The sequence below is a fragment of the Labeo rohita genome, chromosome 9 (genome assembly GCF_022985175.1).
Source record: "Labeo rohita strain BAU-BD-2019 chromosome 9, IGBB_LRoh.1.0, whole genome shotgun sequence".
Lineage (NCBI taxonomy): Eukaryota > Metazoa > Chordata > Actinopteri > Cypriniformes > Cyprinidae > Labeo > Labeo rohita.
This window is the reverse complement of record NC_066877.1, coordinates 34225800-34249265: the sequence shown is the minus strand read 5'-3', so window position 1 is coordinate 34249265 and position 23466 is coordinate 34225800. Positions and strand designations below refer to the sequence as shown.

Here is a 23466-nt window from a genome sequence, read left to right as displayed (position 1 = left end):
TCAACTAGTATCACATTGCTAGACCTGTGACTAACAGCGTAACATCTGGGAATGGCTGCACAATTAATCAAAATAAAACTGAAACCATGTTATGACTTACTGGGATTATTGAATCACAAGGGCTGTGATTTAATTAAATAAATATATGCACTGTGTGTTTCAGAGCGAAGCACGGCACTGTGTTCATTTACACGTGAGCAACTCTTGATTCGCCGTGTTTTCAGCATCTCAGAGCGACTCGTTTCACAGCAAATACTGCTTCACACAAACTCTATTTATGCATCTGCTTTGAGTTTGAGCTGCTTTAACATGCATTTCGAATGTAACATGCACAACCATCTGAAGAAATTAAGACAGCAATAAATGGTAGCATTGAAATGTTATAGTTGTAATGCAAAATTACTACTATTATTATTATTATTATTATTATTATTATTATTATTATTATTGATTATGATTATGATGTCAATTATTACATTTATTAAACAGTGAAATATAGCAATAGTAATATTTATTTTTTACGCATTTTTATATATATATTTTTATATATTTATTATTATCATTAATATTATTATCATCATCATCATCATTTATTACATTTATTTTACAATGAAATATTGCAATAGTAATATTTATTTTGTAATTTAGTATTTTCTTCTATTTGTATTTAGTAAAATAATTATTATTATTTTATTTTTATTGTTATTATCATCATTATTAATGCTACTACTACACTTATTTTACTGTGAAATATCACAATAGTAATAATTATTTTGTATTTAGTATTTTTCTTTTTATTTAGTAATTAATAATAATAATAATAATATTAATATTAAGTATTATTATTATTATTATTATTATTATTATTATTAATAAAAGCCTTTGCTATTATTATTTCTGTTTTGATATATACTGTAATCACAACAATCACTCTATAATCAAACATAGCAAACCAAGATTTTTTAAAAATCTTATTCTAAAATGATTCTAACTATTTTATAAAAACTCTGATTCAATGAAGATGAAAATAAATAAATACATTTAAAAAAGCAGTAGTTTCGGGTGCATTTTCCCCACACATTAAAATGCATTAGTACAATATATTTATTGTATATATTGTATATAAAGTATAATGTATATATTGCTGTTTATCACCCTAATACATTATGATCTAATTCATATTCAGTAATTTCAAAAGGTTGTAAAATTCAAGATAATTAATAATTAAATATCTTAAACTTAATAAATATCTTAATTTAATAATAATTAAATATCCAATTTAATGATAAATAAAATAAAATAAAATAAAATAAAATAAAATAAAAAAAAATAAAATAAAATAAAATAAAATAAAATAAAATAAAATGTTTCCCCCAAATCATGCAACCTTAAAATCTGGTCCATTTATTCTGCCAAGAACCAGCCACACATTAAAAGACCATCTGACTGACAGGTAAAGTGACCAGACACAGTTTGTTTTGTGTTCACATGCCTACCAAGCACCTCAAACAAAACTAAGTATCTTTTAAAGATTAAAAGCCTCTTGCATGCAAAACCCAGTAATCCTGCTAATGACTAGAGCACTCAACTCCTGAAAGTTGCTCAATGTCAGCCAATCTGAGCTTGCAGTTTTAACAAGTGCGTTCCAGTTGTGTGCATCACGCACCAGTGAACGAATCATGGGCGGTCGCGGGTGTGCCGTCTGAGACCGAGACTATACTTAACTCACAAAAAGACTCATGTCACGTCTGCAACCTTCCAAAACATCAACCAGAGACAAAGAGGAGATATTGAATTATGCATTCAAAGCCGTGTCACATTTATTCTGCTGCACTGGGGGTCTAACTGCTGTCTTCAGACCTAGAAGACAGACCTCCAGAATCCCCCTGCAGGAACCCAGCATCCTGATTAATGAGCGTAAGATTGTGGAAGAGCAAGCGAGAAGTGAAAGATGGATGGTGCAGAGCAGACGCAAACTCGCATCAGGAAAACTGCCCTAATTACTGACGGCCCTGTGGTTCATTTGCTTTAAATGCACACTATATTCCTTCTTTTTTTTTAGCCAGGAAGAACAATCTCCCCTACAAACTCATCTAATGACCTCATTCTGAACAGCACTGCGATTAGTCATTCCCAACCAGTAAAACGTCTACACAGAATTCCTGTACACATGACAAAATGAATACATGCACAATGCTGAAGTTAAATAAAAGGTCATGTTTCAAGATTAACCACTTTTTGCAGCCATTGGTAAAAAGTACTGCTTAAAGTATTGTCCAGTCTTGCAACTTACTCTGGCCAAAAAAAAAGGGCCCCTAAAACTGGAAAAGACCATCTGGCCTTCATGAAAACAATTAAAGTTTGTTTTCATGTGCTGTTTTTGGGCAGGTTTATTTGAAACACACTACTAGGGCTGCACGATTTGGGAAAAAAAAAAAAGTATCAGATTTTTCTAATAAAAATTTCATTTCAATTAAAAAAAAAATAAAAATTATATATATATATATATAGGAGGTCTGTCTTCTTATATATTATATGTTATATATATATATATATATATATATATAATAATAATAATAATTATTATTATTATTTATTATTACCACAACATTAATATATAAAAAGACTAAATAAAATCAAAATAAAAAAACAAATACTATTGTAATATTTCATTGTAAAAAAAAAAACAAAAAAAAAAATAGGGCTGTCAAACGATAAATCACATACAAAATAAAAGTTTAAGTTCGCCTAACATGTGTGTGTAGTTATAATGTATATATAAATACAAACACATTCATGTATACATTTAAGAAATATTTACAAGTATATGTACTTATTTTTAGATCATTTACATTATATATATAAATATTTATATTTTGTACATAACAGTTTTCTTAGATATATCCATTAATTTGTGTGTATTTATATATACACATAATAATTACACACAGATTTATTAAGCAAACTCAAACTTTTATTTTGTATATGATTAATTGAGAGTAATTGTTTGACAGCCCTAAAAAAATATTTAAGATAAATAATGATACTGTATTTTTGTATTTTACATTACTGTAAACGTACAATACTAACATTTATGGCTGGCTTAATTTTTTCATTTTTAAACTTTGTTTAAAAAGTGCCACACTTTACTCTACAACACGCAGCAAATGTATTTTTTATTTAAATTACAGGCTTTGTGATTTGATAATCACACTAAGCCATATTGTGATTTCGGTTTTATTTTGACTAATCATGCAGCCCTAGACTACGCCATAATAATATACTGGGAATAGGAAAAATAAATTCAAATAATGGAACAAAAGTCTCAGTGAATGTTTGCAAAAATAGTGCAAAATGTGAGTAGATGTCATGAAAATTTCTATCTGTTCAAAATAACCAAAACCAATTCTTTTTGTTAACAATTAATTGAAAATGAACATTCTGATGTTTCATAAAAACAATAAACCAAGCACCGGTTGCACCGGTTAACGTTAAATATCCCTCGGTTGCACAAAAATAAACAAGTCTCTCTTGGCTTCACTATATCAAACTAAAGCTGAAAACAAACAAATGGAGTAGGCTAATAGTCTCTTTTCAATGCGATCACAAGCTGCATCATGTTCGTTATGCATTCAGAATGAACGCATGTGTGCAGTATGTGAGTAACATTTTGAATAATCAGAATGTGAGCAGTGATTCTGCTAGCATTTAAAAGTGCTGTTTCAAGCACTATTACTGTAACCTTGAGCTAATGCTGTTGCCTGCCAGGAGAACGGAGCCCGATAACATGCGGCACATTCAAATGGCACTGTGTTATTTTTCATCCCCTTAAATACCAGACTATGATGCAGAGCGGTTTGTATTCATGGGTGGTTGTTGCACTTTCAAGGATGGCAGTTTTGAATAAATCTGTGTTGACCTTCTGACTGTAACTCTGCTTTATTATTTGAGTCTCTGGCCAGATGAATTCACAGAACTGTCAGTATAATCGAATTCCCCCAATCTCTGCAGGTCTTCCAGCTGTTTAAGCAATGCATTTCAAACGCAGGATCCATCTGTGTATGTGTGTACGTGCTTTGCATATTTAATTCGATTTACAAGTCAATTAGGTTGTCTGGGTGAATCTCGTGAAACCTATTAAGAACATGTCCAGGTACCAAAAAAAAAAAAAAAAAAAGTTATATATAAAAATATTATATATATGGCACATAGGTCTGCAAATGCTCATAACTGCAATGCAAATAATCTATTATTATTTTATATATAATATAATATAAGTCATAATACTAAATAATGTCACAATACAACATTTTTTTTTATCATTTTGGCCAAAAAATTTACCTGAAATGACGAAGGATCTTAAAAACAATAATAATTAATTAAAAAAAAAACATTTTGATGCATCACTGACCATTTTATGTGTAAATTCTCAGTACTGTAATGAAAATAACCTATTATATAAAAAGTATTATTTGATATTAATATTTAATATTTAAAAAAACAATGGAAAAAAAATAATAATTTTGTTTGTTGGTAAAATAAAAAAAATATATAAAAACTTGAGCCTCAATTACTCATTGTACTGCCTTCACAGTGATTTAAATTGTGATTTACCACCATCAAGACATTAAAAAAGAATAAATAAATAAGAGAAATAAAGTTAATAAGGATTTGGGGCAAAATGTGCCAAAATAATAAATAAATAATTATATATATATATATATAAAAAAAAAATCATAATTTTGTTTAAATATAACTAAAATAGAACTACTTTTTTTTCACTTTTGGGAAAAAAAAAAAACTGACATTAAGTATATTACTTTAAAAAAAACCTTAAGGCCATTTCTAATGTTTCAGAAGGATCAGCACACCACACGCAGCAAAGACTTTTGACTTACTTTACTCTTTATTACTTCGATTGCTATTGTTAGTTCTAGCATAACAGCATCTGTACTACTTCCTCTTTACCTCACTGTGACTAAACTGTTTCTAAACACCCAATATGTATTGTTAAGCACTTCAACTTTATATCAAAAGATCAAGGAAAATGCAATTCCCATGAAACATGAATTGAGTTGCTGGAATAAACCTTATAAACCTTGCCTGTTCTGCCATTAGTTCATGTTAATTTTATTATTTACAAAATAAATATACAAAACAAAACAACTAACGCAAGGGTTTTTTCACGAATGATTCTGAGAAATGCCTCAGAAACTGGTTTCAACAGTGAGAATAATAATCTTTATCACCAAAGGCTTTGTTTGTGAAACCGTGTTTTCCTTTCAAGTGGCAAAATAAAGGTACAACCACAAAACAAGTCCTGACAGCTGTAGATTCTTCCCGCAGCCGAGATACAACAAGTACATCACAGGCCGCTTTTGTGTTCAACTGCAGCTCTACAAAAAACCAACAATAGACATTTGTTTGCACTACAAAATGTGAGTTTGAGAGAATGTATTAGTATAATCCATGTCTCCGAGTGTGTGTGTCTAAACGGGGGAGGAAAAAAGAAAAGGAAAAAAAAAAAGGAGGGTCTTTCGGTTTCTTTCAATTCATTTCCACTAATGGCTTCCAAGCATCTTCACACAATCAGGCAGCTGCTGCGTGGTCGATGCATCAGCGAGGACGAGAAGAGATGCGCATTCCCAGTAGAGATGCGAAGAACAGCAGACACTCAGCAATACAGCTGCTCCCGTGCATTAGCTCAAAGACACAAATGCAGAACTGTGCTTTAAAGCACTTACCATCAATAACAACCATCCTGTATGCTGTTCAGACTAACTAAAAGTTGCGTCGCCGCTAACTTAAATACATATTTCAGTAGTGTAAACAGTTTCTTTTCCAGCTTCCCTGTATTCATTAGTGTATCAGTTTGCTTAGACAGAATCAGATTATTTTAGATCTTCAGTGTTGAAAGAGATCTTATGCAGCAGTTTGCTTCATTCTCAGCTGGTATTGAGAGCTCAAATGCGGCGAGATTTAAGCTCATTTCACGGATCTCTCGTGGCTTACAGCACAATGTCATGCTGTTAGGAAGACGCTCGGATCTCTGGCGTCGTCCGTTCAGCCGGTGTCACCCAAAAGAGCGGAGCATTGGCAGAAAAAAAGGCAGCGACAAACAGAGAGGGAGGGAAATTCATAAGACGGATTTCAAAAAACTGGTCCCAAGTACCAAAATCAAAAGGAAAAAGCTGAATTTGTAATTTTTTTTTATGACAATTCAGCACCACTCAATACTGTAAGATTTTCTAAGTGCTATTATTCTAAACAGCAGTTCTCCTTACTCTAACTCAGTTTTATTAATAACAAAACATCTACTTTTATCTTTATGGCCAATGACAACACAGTCACTAGACTGAATCGCGTCTACGGCTTGCAAAACTTATGAGGTCTCAAGGTCTAATTACTGGGTGAATCTCTATACAAGCAAACATAATAAGCTCAAAAGGTCAAACGAACAATACAATATCTCAAAGCATTTAAACAGTGATTATGGATGCATGTTACACTTCTTCAAAAGCCAGATCAAAGTGATCTGGCTCAATATGATAACTTGTTTCAACAACCATTCCTTACAAGCGAGCAAAACAAGCAGAAACGGCATCACAATAAACCTTTATAAAACTTAAAACGCTTCAGGTTACATAAAAAGGGCCACTTTCTCTGAGGCATGAATCATGAAATCACAAAAGACTAAAATTTAATTTTTAAGTTACCCAATCTTGTGCTTTTTTTCCTCCTAAAATGATTTCAAAACTGTTCAGTGCATTAGAAATTAATACCAATATCAAGACTTGATGCATCAGCATCTTCATCAGCTATGCTGAATTTATCTAATAATAAATGTGAACCTGGACCACGAAACTAATCTAAAGTAGCACAGGTATATTTGTAGCAATAGCCAAAAATACACTGTATGGGTCAAAAATCAATCAAATCAATCAATCAATCAAATCAATTTTGCCAAAAATCATTAGGATATTAACTAATGATCATGTTCCATGAAGATATTTTGTAAATTTCCTACTGTAAATAAATCAAAACTTAATTAAACATTAGTAATATGCATTGCTACTTCATTTGGACAGCTTTAAAGGTGATTTTCTCAATATTTATTTATTTTTGCACCCTCAGATTCCAGATTTTCAAATAGTTGTATCTCGGCCAAATATTGTCCTATCCTAAACAACCACACATCAATGGAAAGCTTATTTATTCAGCAAAATAATCTGAATTCACCCTTATAACTGGTTTTGTGGTCCAGGGTCACAAACAGGATAGTAATTTAGTGTAGATAAGACATCACAAGTCATCCATGAAGGCAGTAACATCACACACTGAACAACATCTGTAACCTCAAACCTCTCCCACCCAGCTGTTTCCTCTTCTATTGACTTGAATGATTTGTCTAACGTTAAATATCCCTCGAAAACACACACAAAAGACCAAAGATCAGCACTTTAGCACTAAACAAAACATCTTTCTGATCGAATACTGTGCAAAAATGACAATTTCACGTCTCTCTTCTCTATTACTAACTGCAGGTGATATCAGGGATGAGAGTCAGAAGAAAAATCACCTTTAGGGTTATTCAATCCAAATTATTTTGTTTTATTATAAGCTCACTTTAATTGCTATACGAAGTATTTGTACTTTAATATCAATCAGTGGTATAAGATCACTGAAATGATTTAGTGTAGATAAATTGATAGTTAAAATTAAGCAGGGAACAGTTAAGATACACACTTTCCCTTATTAAATATGTACACTTTAACATATGATAATTCTCATAGACCTGTCAACTAGCCAGCCGTTAACCAGGTGATGCTAGTGTACACAAAGAGACTCGAAGCACTTGACGTCCTGTCATGAGAGAAAACTACTTTACGCGCGTGTTTAAGATTGAAAACCTCGTTTTAATTAAAATACGTTGACAAGTTTGACACACAATCTCTACCCGATGACTTTAACAACAGATTAGGATTGGTAACTTATCTTTTGGTGAGTTTGTGGCCGTTATCAACCTGCTTCAGTGCGCACACAACAAACAGCAAGTGTACACAAACCAGCGTTTCTGAAGGACGCGCGGTCTCCGTCTGATTAATGAAATAATTCACTCACCTTCTGCTTGTACTGTGATATAAATCATCCAGCGACCTCGTAAAAGGAAACGGGTAATTTCCGACCGCTTTCAAAGAGTCCAACAGCGGTTTGAGAGGAGTAGCAAAGCACCGCTGCCTGTGACTTGTGAGTGCGTGTGAATCTTCAACGGCAGAGTGAAGGTTCACGTTCGATTGCACTTGAAGGAAGCGGCGTGACGTCACCAAAGCGCTTGTTCAACATTTCAGCGCTTCATTTGTGTCATTTTCACTTAAGGCTACATGTAGAAGCAAACTGAAACCGGTAGGATCACAAAATCTTTTCGTTTGAAGGTTGCTACTGTTTTATCTGAATAAGCAGATAATTGCTTCTTTCTAGATTCTTTGTTTAATTATATTTCAGAAACCGACGAAAGCAAGAATGGCAAAAAAAGAATAATAATTGTTCTGAATCTCGTTTATTCCTTAGCATTTAAAAAGACTTTTAAAAATAAATAAATAAAAATAAAAATAATTCCACGCTTACAAATATTGTAGATATCAAAGAAATAGGGAGTGGGTGGAGCGATCCGCACTTTTTTAGCCAATCAGAAAGACTTTTTGCATGTCAATTGTCATTATGCTTATTTATTTATTTATTTATTTATTTTTATAGCTCGATAAACGTGGTCACGATGAACTTTTGTATGAAAAATAATAACAGACTTTAAAAATAAATTTAAAAAAATCCACGCTTATAAATATAGCAGATATCGCTGAAATAGGGAGTGGGTGGAGCGATCTTTTTTTAGCCAATCAGAAAGACTTTTTGCATGTCAATTGTCATTATGCTTATTTATTTATTTATTTATTTATTTATTTTTATAGCTTGATAAACGTGGTCACGATGAACTTTTGTATGAAAAATATTAACAGACTTAAAAAAAAATAAAAATAAAAATAAAAAAAAATCCACGCTTATAAATATAGCAGATATCGCTGAAATAGGGAGTGGGTGGAGCGATCCGCACTTTTTTTAGTCAATCAGAAAGACTGCATGTCAATTGTCATTATGCTTATTTATTTATTTATTTATTTATTTATTTTTATAGCTTGATAAACGTGGTCACGATGAACTTTTGTATGAAAAATATTAACAGACTTAAAAAAAAAAAAAAAAAAATCCACGCTTATAAATATAGCAGATATCGCTGAAATAGGGAGTGGGTGGAGCGATCCGCACTTTTTTTAGCCAATCAGAAAGACTTTTTGCATGTCAATTGTCATTATGCTTATTTATTTATTTATTTATTTATTTATTTTTATAGCTTGATAAACGTGGTCACGATGAACGTTTGTATGAAAAATATTAATAGACTTTAAAAATAAATACAAAAAAAAATCCACGCTTACAAATATAGCAGATATCACTGAAATAGGGAGTGGGTGGAGCGACCCACACTTTTTAGCCAATCAGAAAGACTTTTTATATGTCAATCGTAAGTCATAATGTTTATTTATTATTTATTTATTTATTTTTATAGCTTGGTAAACGTGGTCATGATGAACTTTTGTATGAAAAATATTAACAAACTTAAAAAAAAAAAAGAAATCCACGCTTATAAATATAGCAGATATCACTGAAATAGGGAGTGGGGTGGAGCGACTCGCACTTTTTTAGCCAATAAGAAAATATTTAATTTTTTTGTTTTGTTTTATAGCTTGATAAACGTGGTCACGATTAACTTTTGTGTGAAAAATATTAACAGATTTTAAAAATAAATACAAAAAAAAATCCACGCTTATAAATATAGCAGATATCGCTGCAATAGGGAGTGGGTGGAGCGACCCACACTTTTTTAGCCAATCAGAAAGACTTTTTATATGTCAATCGTAGGTCATAATGCTTATTTATTATTTATTTATTTATTTTTATAGCTTGATAAACGTGGTCACGATGAACTTTTGTGTGAAAAATATTAACAGACTTTAAAAATAAATACAAAATCCACGCTTATAAATATAGCAGATATCGCTAAAATAGGGAGTGGGTGGAGCGACCCGCACTTTTTTAGCCAATCAAAAAGACTTTTTATATGTCAATCGTAAGTCATAATGTTTATTTATTATTTATTTATTTATTTTTATAGCTTGATAAACGTGGTCACGATGAACTGTTGTATGAAAAATATTAACAGACTTAAAAAAATAAATAACAAAAAAATCTATGCTTATAAATATAGTAGATATCAGTGAAAAGGGGCGTGGGTGGAGCGGTCCTAACTTTTTTTTAGCCAATCAGAAACTATTTATTTATTTATTTATTTATTTATTTATTTACATAGAACTTCTTTAACTAATCAGAAACAATTTTTGCAACAAATTTTGCAACAATTTATGATGTCAATCATCAGTCATTATATTTGATTGTTTATTTAATAGCTTGACAAACGTGGTCGCGATGAGCTATTGTATGAAACATATATATTTTTTTTAAATAAAGGAATAATATCAGCATACAGTGAGCAAATAATGACAAAATTTTCATTGTTGGTGTACTATCATTAAATTAAAATTAATTTATTCAACTACTAATGCATTTAAACTGAAATAACAACTTTATTGTTATAACATATATAACATATATCACATGTTATTTATTTAAGTTTATAGGGACAGTGGCATACCAGTTTTGTTTGCTTGTCTAAAACTGAGACATTTCAGTTAGCAAAAACAAAAACTGCAACATACTTAAGTTCACATATGTGACCCTGGACCACAAAACGAGCACAGGTATATTTGTAGCAATAGCCAACAATACATCGTATTAGTCAGAATTATCGATTTTCTTTTGTGCCAAAAATCATTAGAATATTAAGTAAACATCATGTTCCATGAAGATATTTTTTGTAACTTTCCTACCATAAATATATCAAAACTTATTTTGATTAGTAATGTGCATTGCTAAGAACTTAATTTGGATGACTTTAAAGGCGATATTTTGATTTTTTGCTACCTCAGATTCCAGATTTTCACATATTGTCCTATCCTAACAAACCATACATCAATTGAAAGTTTATTTATACAACTCAGTTTTTAAAAAAAAGGGACCCTTATGACTGGTTTTGTAGTCCAGATGCCAAAAGCACTAGATGTGACATATCATGAAGTCATGGAATGCAGTGAGACCAAGGCCCCTGACCAAGTGCCCAAAACCCATCTAAAACCAGTTTGGCTAAGCTCAGATACCTATTAAGCATTTTAGACTGCTGACTTTTAGTCAACAACTGAATTGAACTGAATGAATAAATGAAGATTAATAAAACGCACCACTGCTTGGAGAGAAAAGATCATTTGTGACCACAAGCACACCCACATATAATCAGACTGCTTTTTACCAGCACAAAATGATGTGGTCGATATATTTTTATGAGAAGGTGAAAATTACCAAGTTAACTGTTAAAATATTGATACGGCGTTTTTATCCACAGGGCCTGTGATTTCACACCTCGCTCCTAACAGTAAGAGACCAATTTACTGACAAAGTCACTCCTGAATTAAAGATGTGAAAAAAATCCTTATTCAGCTCGCAGAATTTAAAGCAGGTTTCCGTGGCTGTTCACAGTCCTGCGAGCTCATTGATTTTACCCTCGTCTTCTTTTCAGTGAGGCTTGCGCGTTGCTTTTGGAGTGGCGTCGGGGACCAGCTCGCCTGTTTCATCAGACGCATTTGTCACAGCGGCAAGATGCTGTGATTTTAATTGTATTGGGGAATCTTGATTGGGAAAAGCAGAGGGGGAAGCGAAAGCTCAAAGCAAATTCATTACCGCAGAGGCCGTACATACCGAGCTTTTCTGCATGCAGTGAAAATGTCAGCCTCACCTCGGTCATTTGTAAAGTAATAAGCAGAAGCACAATGACGGCAAGGCGCAGCAGCGCAACGGGGGGAAGGGCAAATCTGCCTGTCGCCTTAAAAAGGATTTTTAAAAGAGTCTTGATTAGAAAGTATAATGAGACTGAGAGCAACGCTGCACACTATCTCTCCAGAGGCTGATGGAAAACAAATTAATGTAGCTATTTTGTTTTAATTCCTATTTTTCTACATTAGTCTGCGCCGCGTCCTGAGGAGTTGTCATCATTGTCCACCAGAGCCCATGCAGCCAGAGTTATTGATTTTCTGTAGACACATCAAGGGAATGCAGAGAGTAATCTCTTTTTTTCCCTGCAAAAACAAGAGCCATCCAACATTAAAAAGGAGGAAGACAAAAGGAAAGGTTGAGGGAAAACATTTTATTCCACAGATGTATCATTCATGTTCCAAACCTTTAGAATGTAATGTCATTTGATCAAACAGGCACAGACCAGCTAACACCACAAATATCATGTAATTTATCAAATTCATTGACAACACTGCTGATGGTGCTGTCACTGCCTAAAGGTGTTTGATGATAGTTCACCCAAAAATTAAACTTGCTGAAAATGTACATCCTCAGGCCTTCCAAGATGTAGATGAGTTTGTTTCTTCATCAGATCTGGAGAAATGCAACATTGCATCACTTGCTCACCAGTGGATCCTCTGCAGTGAATGGGTGCCGTCAGAATGAGAGTCCAAAGGGCTGATTAAAAACATTACAATAATCTATGAGTAATCCACACCACTCCAGTCCATCAATTAACATCTTGCGAAATGAAAAGCTGCTGGTTTGTAAAAAAACAAATCCATCATTAAGACATTTTAACTTCAAAACGTTGCTTCTGACTCCACTCACATATTTGTTTATAACTATTTTGGACTTTTTGTGTATGTAAATGGTGGTTGATCTGTGCATATTTCTCTCCTGATGTAAAAGCGACAACTTCACAAGGCGTTAATTGATGGACTGAAGTGGATTTCTTGTGGAATATTGTAATGTTTTTATCAGCTGTTTGGACTCTGACGGCACCCATTCACTGCAGAGGATCCATTGGTGAGCAAATGATGGAATGCTACAGTTTTCTAAATCTTCATTTTTGGGTGAACTGTTCCTTTAAGATGTCACAGGAAAAACCTGTAAATGATCAATTAAAACAAGATTCCCAAGAAATCATGCAATGATGCATTTTTTGTTGAAATTATTTGGATAGGAAAAAGAAATTAAGGAAGGAATACTGGAAACACTACAGTATATACAGTATTAAAAATACCCATATACAATCTTTTTAAGCACAGTGACCAATGATTTAAACAGTTAATTTCATTTGTTAAATTTTGACCTAAAAAAGGCTAAATTAAGTAACCCACAATCATGCTGTTTGTTTGCTATTGTGCTATTAACCTGCATTAAATTAAAGACAGTGTAATTGTGGCTTTGTCTCTCTGGTAAATGTTCTCTTAAATAGAGTAATTGCTCTTTTATTGCAGATGAATCTGACAGCGGCAGGAATTAATTACTGTCAGATTGTACAGTGCGTATCATTTAGATGGGTGACTATTCAGCTGCTTGCTGACATGGAAAATGTATTCAAATATTCAAACGATTCATCTCTCAGTGGTGCTTTTGCATTTGTATTTATAAATAAAAAAATACCCTTTTATTTCACTGCACAATTTACATATGCATATAAATAATTCATGCATTTGAAAATAAACAGTACCTTTTGATTGTGCATCAGAGAGGGATGAGCATTAAAAGAAAAAAGAGCATATGTTAGATTTTTATTTAATTATTTATTTTTTTGATGGATAAAGTCATTACTCATACATTACCCAAAACACTGCGTGACCCACAGAGAAACAGATTCTGACCTTGTGATACTGAAATGTTGAGTTCAGCAACCTCTCAGACAAGCCTAATAACTGTGTCTAATTGTACTGATTTGAAGAGAATGTATAGTCAGCCGGTCATCATTAGAAACTAAAAGGTTGATCAGGGACTCAGTGCACTAAACAAATACTTAAATCAATCAACATGAGTTAAAATGATCTTTAACATCACTGCATCAACCTAAATACATTAACTTAATTTTTATGGGTTAAATTAGATAAAAATAGGTCTTTATAAGGAACCAGCTGCAGGCTGCCTAACAGTGTATTATGTGAGGAAACAAAAAGCACAGAGTGAAACAGTATGTGAAGTGAATCTCGAAATGAGAACATGTTGGATTCACTTGGCTGTATTTTGATTAAGTGATGAAAAATAATAATTGACCTTTGACCTAGGCACAGAGTGACCCCTGGTGGATGATATTTAACCAAAGATGCATACAGTTATACTTCTAGATATATCATCCAGGACACATTGCGTAATCCAGTGTTTGATTTCATTTTGCATTAAAAAACCAAGCCAGCTAACACGTTTTTTTTCCCCCATTGTTCTGAAAACATTATTTCTGAACACTATGAATGTTCACAATGTCCAGTTTTTAGAATTCTAATAATGTTTTTTCTTGGTTCCTTTTTAATGGAACATTCCATTTTGCAAACATTGTTACTTTTGAATGTGCTCTGAACATTCTAAAACATGTAGTAACATTTAAAAAAACATTAGATGAACATCCAACTAAAACATTTCAGATAAAAACATTCCATGAACAACGTACAGTATAAATATATATATATATATATATATATATTTATATATATATATATATTTATATATATATATATATATATATATATATATATATATATATATATTTTTTGTGGTAACGTTCTGAGAACATTATTAAAAACTTTGAACAAGCATTCTATCAATGTTACTGGAAGTTCGTAACTCCCAGTAACACAAACACACACACCCAAAGCACACACACACACACACACACACACACTAAACTGAACATTACTGACACCAAATGATCTATTTAATCAAGAGAACAATCTAGCCATTGCAAGAATCAAGTGTTATCATATGACCCTGGAAAATCCCCAGCTTCTGTCAAGCAACATTAAGACCTGAAAAGGAATGTTCCATTAAGGAAACACATATCATCCAGCAAACAGCGAGAGCAGTGTTGATTTGACAAGATAAATGAGTGTAGGATCACAGGACTTGTATTACCCAGCAGCCTCTTGGTTCCTTCCGTGGCTCCTCCAGTGGGCGGCCGTCTTAATGGTCCTGCTTGTTTTGGCTCTGTTAATTGGAGCATGTTCACAAATGAAGGCTATGCAGGACGGTAGAGCACGAGAACAGAACAAAAGGAAGGAGAAGCACTATTGTTAAGCAATAATAATCAGTTTAGCTTGACCAAACAAAACAAAAAGGAGCAGATGTGAGGGAAAACTCACTTTGGATGATATTTTAGCTCTGATTAGCTGTGTGTTTGAGGCCTAAAGCCATAAATGTGTCTAAAAAAGTCACTATAATTACACAATTTTGATTATGTAAAATCAGCAATATTACAGTAGCAGTTTTAATTATGTTTTCTTTGAATTGTTTGATGATTCAGAAGAGAATATAGCAAAATATAACTTTGTTAACTAAATTTCTGGCTTTAAACCTCTCTTTACTGATCTAGATCCTCTTGAGGTTTTAAAAAAAAATAATAATTTATGTATTTGTTAACTTGGCAACATATCCCTCACGTAAATTACCTATGGTTTTACTACAAACAACCAACCAACCAAAAAAATGTGCTTTAAAGTTTGCATAATTGATTTGCATAATGATTCATGAACCACCTCCGAAGTTCCGATCTAGATCAAATGACTCGCGATCCGCGCTCTGAAGTTCCGATCTGAATCAAATGATTCACGAATCAGCTTCGAAGTGCCGATCTAAATCAAATGACTCGCGATCCGCGCTCTGAAATCCCGATCTGAATCAAATGTGCATAGTGAACTAGTGAAAGCATTTAATTAAAATGATGAGCTGTACCTCAAAATATATGTTAGCATATAATAGAGTTTGTAGCTTAATTCATTATATTTTAAATAGTTTGACCTCTGCAATTCATTTGGTGACAGTTCAATAGGAAATCATTTGAAAACATCCAGTCATCTCATACCACTGAAGTGAATGTTAAATTTATCAGTCACGTGACTTTGATGACACACAGCAACTCTATTAAGTTCTGTACCATTCTGACGAAGTAAAAAAATATAACACCAAAAATGACCAAAGTGCACCAGAGGTTTAATGTCCCCAACAACCTCTGTAGTCCCATTTAGACACTTGTTAGCAACTGCCTTTTTCAAGACAAGTAAAATCTGTCATGCCATTCTGTGTGCAAACACCATATTGTCTTAACAAAGGACATGAGAAAGCGGCACATGTCTGGTGGTGTGCACACAGCGTCTGGCATGCACATTTCCATGCCAGCTGTCAGTTTGTGTTTTGTCATATTAACACTGAATGCTGTCCCTTTTAATTAGCAGTGTCAGGTCAGCGCTAACCTTTTCCTCCTTCGTGCTTTAGCATGAGAAAGCGAGAGACGTGCGAACGAGATGACTTCTGTGTTATTTGATCAAAAACAGGCTATTACAGCCATAATCATAATAGTGGCAGCTCTCGCCGTAATATATGCTCATGTGAAACCGTCCATCTCCTGGACAACAGCGAAGTAAAAAGGGAGACGGAAGACAAAAGCATAGGTCTGTTTGAAAAATCAAGCACCCTGCGACACTGTGTAATTAAAGTGGAAGCTGGTGGCATCATGTTAAAGAACTCTGGCTTTTTCTGCATTTCTACCAACAACTCAATTAATCATGTAAATCATATAATTTGAGAAATGCAATGCAAGAGACACATCATTCATTTCCAATGCTGTAATAGTTTTTTAAGCAGCAGGAGAGATTCATTTTTTTATAGAATGAAATTAATCAAACAGTGGAAGGGTCACCAGATGAGCACTAAATCATCACAAATAAACAGCAATTTACTTAGGATAGATACAGGAGTCAATTAAAAAAATATTGCATGAATAAAATGACGTCTATTTTAGATCAGTTAAATTTTTCATTACTTTCATGACAATTAAAACATAAGGGTCGTTTTCAGTAATTGTATGTTACAAAATTAAATTATTGCAATATATTAATATTTGCATAAATAAAAGTTAGTACATCAAACACTATCATTATGTATACATTATTTAAATTATGAATAATATATCATTTTTTCACATTACAGTAATAAGAATTAGATTGTTTTGCATTATGATAATCAAAATTTGTAGGGGTGAAATATGCTTTGTTATGCAAATAATAAATAACTTAATACCAATACAAAGAGAGCAGGGTTACAAATTATTTGTATTCTTAAAGCAAAAATATATTTTAGAATTTGTAGGATTTAAGCAAAATCTAATTTTTAATTCTTTCCCTTGATTATGGGGTAAAATATGATTCCCTTTTGTGAGATTTACCCTCGATAACAACACTGCTGTCCAGTTGAAATCTGAAAGAAAAAACGGACGAGTCACTCAAGGGAAACACTTTGGTTTGTCTATTGTTTCATTATTATTATTAGACTCTGTCTCTTTCTGCAGGAGGCTCCCCTCCGCTCTGCCCGTCTCCCTGAGAGCAGCTATTGTGTCCCTCTCTAATAAATTAGGCTTTGTTGACCTGGCTTTTGTCGTGTCCTAAGCGCTCCAGACAGCAGACTGAACCCTGGGAAAACCAGAAACCAGTACAAATCACCACACAATCCTCAGCTGCCTGCAGTCTGACAGCATTTCTACTCATCACACCCACAAAACCCTAGCAACAGCATAGAAACACATGCATGACTACTCAAAACACCCTAGCAACCACAAGGTAATGTCCTGGCAACCAAACAGAACACTCTAGCAACTACATAGCAACACACTAACAACCACTCAGAACACCCTACTTGAAGAAAAAAAAAGGCAACACCCTGGCAACTGCATAGTAACACACGAACAACCACTCAGAACACCTTAGCAACCACATGACAACCATCCAGAACAGCCTAGTGACCACATGACAACACCCTGGCAACCACACAGCAATACACCAACAACCACAGAGAACATCTCAGTAACAACATGACATAGCCCTGGCAACCACATAGTGGCACAATAGCGACCACTTAGAACACCATGGCAACCACATAGTAACACAAAAACAACCACAAAACGACCTTCTGGCAATCACCCAAAAGTCCCTAGCAACACCCTGGCAGCCACCAAAAACCCCTTGTAGGCACATAGCAACACAGTAACAACCTTTCAGAACACCCTAGCAACACACTAACAACAACCATAAAGATCACCTTAGAAACTACATTTATCGAACTCTGGCAACCTCATAGCAACAACAGTGACCATAAAGAACATCTTAAAAGTCACATAGCAACACCCTGGCAACCACCAAGAACACCCTAGCAAGAATATAGCACCACACTAAAAACCACTCAGAATACCCTAGCAACATACCAACAACAACCATACGGAAAACCTTAGAAACTTCATAGCAACACCCTGGCAACCATATAGCAACACAACTAACCACAAAGAACACCTTAGAAACACTATAGCAACACCCTGGCAACCACCAAGAACTCCCATCATAAGCACATAGCGACACACTAACAACCACTCAGAAGAGCTTAGCAACCACATAGCACCACACTAACAACCATAAAGAAACCCCATAGCAACACCCTGGCAACCACCAAGAACATCCTAGTAAGCACATAGCAACACATCAGCAACCACTCAGAACACCCTTAGGAACAACCTGGCAACCGCATAGCAACATGAGTGACCACAAAAAACACCTTAGGAACCCCATAGTAACACCCTGGCAACACACTAACAACCGAAGGTGAAGGTGACTTGTAGCAAAGAATGGTGACCCATATTCAGAATTTGTGCTCTGCATTTAACCCCACAGCTCACACAGTAGTGAACACACACACACACACTGTAAACACACCCGGGGAGCAGTTGGGGGTTCGGTGCCTTGCTCAAGGGTCTCACCTCAGTCGTGGTATTGAGGATGGATATTCACTCCCCCCACCTACTATCCCTGCCGGACCTGAGACTCGAACCTGCGATAACAACAACAAATATAAAGGATACTTCTCAGCAACACAAGCAGACACAAAGTACACCTTAGAAACCCCATAGCAACACCCTGGCAACCACCAAGAACACCCTAGTAAGCACATAGCAACACACTAACAACCACTCAGAACACATAGCAATACTCTAGCAAGAACATAGGAACACACCAAAAACCACAAAGAACACCTTAGAAACCCCATAGCAACACCCTGGCAACCACCAAGAACACCCTAGCAGCACACCAACAATAACAGCCATAAAGAACACCTTATAAAAAATGTACCAAGTTAAAAACACAATAACAACCTCAAATAACACCTTAGAAACCACATAGCAACACTCTGGCAACCACCAAGAACACCCTAGAAAGCACATAGCACAACACTAAAACCACTCAGAACACCCTAGCAACAACCAACAACAACCATAAAGAACACCTTAGAAACTTCATAGCAACACCCTGGCAACCACATAGCAACACAGTCAACCACAAAGAACACCTTAGAAATGCCACAGCAACACGCTGGCAACCACCAAGAACTCCCTTTGTAAGCACATAGCAACACACTAACAACCAATCAGAACACTCTAGCAACACATCAACAACAATCATTAAGAACACTTTAGAAACTACATAGCAACACCCTGGCAACCACATAGCAACCGCAAAGAACAACTTAGAAGCCCCCATAGTAACACCCTTGCAACCACCAAGAACACCCTAGTAAGCACATAGAAACACACTAACAACCTGAAATTCTGCATCATTGTGAATTTTGCACATGCAAACACCAAGTCTATTTTTTTATAAGGTTTCAAAAGACTGGAGGCAAACAAAAGAAGCACAATCTAAAGTGTGTGTGTGTCTTTAGGTGGACTTTGTCCTGACAGTTACTTGCCAAATGATTCACAATGACTAAACTACACAAGAGATAAGAACCGTATTTCCCATCACCAGCACAAAGCCACAGTGAGATATTTAGTCTTTCTCAGTTCACAATACAATAATAATAAACAGCGGGACATGCTTGGTTGTTTTCTTCCAGATTTTGGTGTAGTTAGCTTGATTCAATTTGTTTGTATTCTAAACAACAAAATATCACACAAAATATGATAAATCTGAGTTCATTACTCACAAATATGAGTCAGTCATAAACACTGGATTTGGAAAATAGATTTGTATGCAGAGTAAAGCCTAATTACAGTCATTAATGTTTTGCTTATTTACCACAAGTGCAATAAAAATCAGACTTTGTGTCTTTCCAAGCGTCAAAGTTCCTCATTCCATCTTGCAGATGGAGTTTGGTGTTGTTGACGTGACTACAAGTCATTACTAATTCACCCAACATAAACATAAAACCCTACAAATATGTGCAGGGTGAGCACTTTCAGTTCCTGCCAACAGCAGAGCATTTTATCTGTTGGAATCTGTGTGAAAGAGGCATATCACAGGCTTCTTCTGAACACTCGTGACCTGCAATGATGAACTGTGAACATAAGAGAAAAAAAGACACAATGACACTGGCAGCTTCCTGACTCTTGAATATCCAGATCCAGACTGGACACATATGACTAAAAGACATGAACTATCACAGAAAACAACCGCATTCTTATTATGAAATGACAATGCTCTGAAAACCACATAAAATTACACCAACAACCACTCAGAACCACATAACAACATCCTGGCAACCACATAGCAACATACCAACAACCACAAAGAACACTTCAGCAACCACATTGGAACACCCTAGTAACACACCAACAACCACCAAGAACACTGTAAAAACCACATGGCAACACACCAATAACAATCAGTACTGGAACAGCCAAGCAACACACAACAACCACAGAGAACACTTCAGAAACCATTGGGAAATGCTCTGACAACCACTGAGAACACCCCAGTAAACCACATAGCAACATAACAGAAACCATGTAGAACACTTTAGCAACAACATGGCAACCACATTGGTACACCATAGCAATACACTAACCACAACAAAAGCACTTCATCAACTACATAACAGTACTCTGGCAACCACAGCGAACAACCTAGAATGTACATACCAACACACCATGAACCACTCAGAAAACCTTACCTACCACATATCAACAACCTGGCAACCACCAATAACACTGTAGAAACCACAGAGAACATCCTAGAATCTACATAGTAATATACAAACAACCACTCAGAACACCTTAGAAAACTATATGGCAATGCCCTGGCAGTCACTCAAAACACCCTAGTACCACAGAGCAACTCAACAACAACAACCATGTGGAACCCTTTAGCAACAACATGACAAACACAGCGGAGCACCCTAGCAACACACCAACAACCGCTCAGAACTCCTTAGAAATCATATATCAACTCCCTGGGAACCACAGAGAACAATACAATAGAAACAACATAGCAATTAGCAAAACAGCAACAACCACTAAGAACACCTTAGCAACCACATAACAACAGCCTAGAAACCACCAAGTTGTACAACATACAACATGACAACCAATTTGGAACACCCTAGCAACACACCAACAACCACTCAGGACACCTTAGCTACCACATAGCAACTCAACAACAACAACATGGTATCCTTTAGCAACAATGTGACAACCACATCAGAGCACCCTAGCAACAAACCAGCAACCACTCCGAACACCTTAGAAACCACATATCAACTCCCTGGCAACCACAGAGAACACCCTAGAAACAATATAGCAATTAGAAACACACCAACAACTATTCAGAACACCTTAAAAAACCACATGGTAATGCCCTGGCAACCCCCCAGAACACCATGGTAACCACATAGCAACTCAACAACAACAATCACATACAACCCTTCAGCAACAACATGACAACCACATCAGAACACCCTAGCAGCACACCAACAACCACTCAGAACACCTTAGCTACCACAAAACAACACCCTAGAAACCACAATATAACACCAAACAAAGGTTTTACACCCAATCAAACTCTATAAAATTTGTGCACAAGATTCTCATTCTGGTAGAATCCATTGAAATTAGACAGACACTGACACAGACAAGTAGTGTGAAGCCCTCATTTTCAAATATGATGATACCAGATTTTTTTAAATGTTAAAACTATCCTTTTAACACATTTATTTTTAAATTATTTCTAATTTTAGAATCTGAAAACTCTAAGAAGTTCGAAAAGTGGCACGAAATCTCTCTGATTGGTGTACTGTAGACACATTGGCCTGCACAGTCTGTCAACAGGAATCATATCATGATTCACAGCGCCCTCTAGTGGTCATCAGTGATAACCTTTAATATGCTGATCAGATGAGGACAGCAAATGAAATTGATTACTGCTAACACTAGAGTGCAGAGTATTATACTTACTATTATATATATATATATATATATATATATATATATATATATATATAATAAATTAAATAAACAATTTAAAAATAAACAAATGTAAATAATTAAATTATTAATTTTAAACAAGTTAAAAAACAAATACATTTAAATAAATAAGCAAACAAATGCATTTAAATTAAATTACTAAACAAATACAGTTAAACAAATAAAGTTAGTTTATTTATTTAGCAAGCCTAAAGAATCTTGTAAGCCACATTTTATAGATATAATAGATATAATGCAAATATATATAAAAAATGTTAATTAGACTAACAATATCTATATATTACTATACTATAACAATTTACACATTAATATTGCACTATATTTTAACTGTAAAAAATATATAAACAAATAAAAGTAAAATAAATCTCAGAAAGCTTTAGGTTATGAGAAGTATTACTGTGTCTTCAAAAATAATTCTTATTGTTTAGCTGCTATAACCTAATACTGATACTGATGCTTATACTGTGTTTTTCCACCAAAATGATGCCAGTGCTAACTACCAGGATGGAAAGTGACATGAGGACACAGGAGAAACCTATAAAATCGATTATCCACCCCAAATTGTGTGCCACTGTGCTTTAAATGCAAATTTGTATGTACAAGCAATGCTAATGCAGTAGCAGTCATAACATGGCCAAATGTGTGTAGGCGAAGCAGCTGGAAATACAGAGGCAAACTGACACTTTCAGGGTAGAACAATGACAGTGATCTATAAAAACCCCAGAGGCTAATTCATCTGCCCTCAATTAGCTGTCCCACTTCATCCTGATCGCTCTCTCATTACACAGCCAGCACACACATTTATCTGCAGCTCATCTGGACACAAATGTCTGCAGCAAAATGAGCATCTTGTTTGTTTGCATGTGTAGAAACTGCCTGCTAATCATTTTGGGTGTCTGAATTTGCTTACGGCAGCATGCCAGGATCATACATGTATTTGTGCATGTCTAAACAACAGAAAACTGAAA

At 34.6% G+C, this 23466-nt stretch overlaps 1 protein-coding gene across 1 annotated transcript in view; it reads right to left on the bottom strand.

Annotated features, from left to right (window-relative positions):
* The window catches only part of LOC127171273 (bromodomain adjacent to zinc finger domain protein 2B-like), a 59269-nt gene extending 50987 nt beyond the window's left edge, over positions 1–8282 (bottom strand). Inside the window, exon 1 of the mRNA XM_051119821.1 lies at positions 8122–8282. The gene's annotated coding sequence lies outside the window, so the exon portion shown is untranslated. The remainder of the gene's footprint in view (positions 1–8121) is intronic.
* Positions 8283–23466: the final 15184 nt, after the last annotated feature.